We start from the raw sequence: 2,444 nt of genomic DNA, 5'->3' as shown, positions 1-2,444 counted from the left end.
TTGCAGCATTGTTCACGGCGCCCGAGACACAGAAACAGTCTAAGGGGCCGTTCCTGGGTGAACAGAGAACGCGCTGCTCGGCCACGGCAAGGACGGGAGGGTGCCACCTGTGTCGACTCGGTGGCTCTCGAGAGTATCGCGCTAAGCGGAATAAGCCAAGCGGAAAAGGACGAGGACTCAATACAACGTACCTCGAGTGTGGGCTGTAAAACAGGAAGCGACCAACCAACCAACGAAACAAACCCGTGCACACAGACGAGGGTTCGGGGGCCCCCGGAGAGGAAGAGGGTGGGGGAAGACGAAGGGGTGAAGGGGTCGAACAAACGGAGACGAGATTCCGGGCGCTGGGCACGCGATGCGCACGCCAATGACACGTGACGGAACTGGACACGTGACCCTGACACGCCGTCATTAACCACGTCACCCAGCACCTTCGCGTCGAGGAAGGCTGCTCCCCTGGAGCCCCGGGGAGGAGTCGGCCCGGGAGGCCGGGCAGCCTCCTGACCCCCTGACCGCGGGACAGGAGGCGGGTGATGTTCGAAACGCCGCGTTTGAGCGAACGGCCGTGAAGGCCCCAGGAGCAAACACAGGCTCGGAGCAGAGCGGCCTCGGTGGGTGAAGTGTCAGGAGGATCCTGGGCGCAGACGAGGGAGGCTGGGCCTCAGGGGACCTGCTGGGCCCCAGGCCAGCCGCAGGGAGCAAGCAGGCCCCCCTAGACTCGCCCACCCCTTCCTTGTGCAGACGGGCTTCAGGGGGAGCTGCCCCCACGGGAGCTCTGCGCTGGAGGCAGGACGTAGGGTCTCCGCCCGTGTCCAGCCCCCTCCCAGGGCTGCGCCTCTGGCCTTGCCCCCGGGTCCCCCCACACTCTGCCATCTGGGCCCTGTGGGTCCTGCATCGCTGCCCGAGGACCTGGAGCGCTGGGCACCCCCTCACCTGAGCAAATGTGTCGGGCAGGGAAAGGGCAAGGTCCACACCTACAGCTTCTCCTCTTCCTTTAAACTTGGGAGACTCTTCGGCCACGGCCCCTCCTCCTCCATCCTGGGACCTGGCTCATTCGCGTATTCATGGACCCACAGCTGAGTGAGCCGCGCTCCGCGCCCGGCCTGTGCTCCTGGCAGCCGTCCGTCCCTGGGCTCTGTTCTGTGTCCACTCACCCTCCCCAGGGCCCAGCTTCTGCAGAGGGCGCCTCCCTGGTGGAGGGGGGCGGGCGAGGCGGAGTGTGGGAATAGCGAGTGGCCCCGGGCCTGGGGACGGTGCGTGTGGACTTGCTCCCACAGGTGGCTGTGCCCCGCGTGGGGAGACAGTGGGTACAGGGCTGGGGCCTCTAGAGGAAGCAGCTCAGCGGCTTCTCAGAAACTGATCCCGGACCGGGCCCAGAACTAGCCAGCGGTGACCTGGACCCCCGTGGTCTGTGCTCCGCCCACAGTCCTGAGGGGCGGGCCCAGGTCCCACAGCCACGGTGGGCTCCGTTCGGCCCTGGCAGCCAGCTCCCCTGGGCCCCCCACTAGGCGCTGGCGGGGGCTGGCTCTCCCGGGGGCCCACTCACAGACACACCCAGCCTCCTGGGCTTCCTCGGCCCAGCCAAGTTGACACACCCGTAAGCTGTGACACCAGCCGGTGGCAGGAGAGGCCTTGTGTGGTGCCAGGGCCGTGATGAGAACGGCCTCTGGCTTCTGGCTTCCTGCGCGTCGGGCCTCACCCTCCTCCTCTACCCGCACTGCTGGCTCAAGGCGCTACAGACCGCCTCGAGGTTGCGTGTGACCTCTGTCGCTGCCCCTTCCCCAGACGACGCTGCCGGGTGCTGACGGGGCCACTCCTTCAGGCTCATTCTCCCCCACCCCCCTCAGGGCTGTTGGGGGCTGACCTCGTAAGCGTGTCCCATGGGACCCCATGAAGGCTCCCCCCAGTGCCCAGATGCCCACCACACTAGACACGGCCACGGAGCAGAGACAAGGGACTCGACTGGTTGCCAGCAAAACAGTGGGGTTTGGTTGTTTTTTTTGTTTTTTGCAAACACTGCCAAACACCGTGACCGTGGGAACACAGTGCTGGGGCTTTCCAGGGCCTTGGGACAGGTCTGCACACGTTCTGAAGCTCGAGCTGCATGAATTCAACCCAGCGAGACTCCCGCTGGGGGAGCTGATCATACGAAGTCAAGGCACGAGCATAAGAGTGTTCCAGAAGCTGGCCGCTCTGGCTCCGAGTGGCGAGGTCCTGGGAATAACCCGGTGCTCGCCAGCGGGGACTGCGGAGTAAACGTGGCCTCGTGCGTGGCAGAGAGCTTGCCCCAGGGACCTGCGACAACGTCCGGAGACATTTTGGGCTGTCTTGACTGGGGGTGCTACTGGCACCTTGGGGTCTGGGGGCCAGGGCTGCTGCCGACCCTCCCCGCATGCCAGGCTGAGGGGGACTCCATGCTGGTGGTCTCGCCAGCTGTTGGAAAG

The sequence above is a fragment of the Pteropus alecto genome, unplaced genomic scaffold (assembly GCF_000325575.1).
Source record: "Pteropus alecto unplaced genomic scaffold, ASM32557v1 scaffold143, whole genome shotgun sequence".
NCBI lineage: Eukaryota > Metazoa > Chordata > Mammalia > Chiroptera > Pteropodidae > Pteropus > Pteropus alecto.
This window is presented reverse-complemented; position numbering follows the sequence as displayed.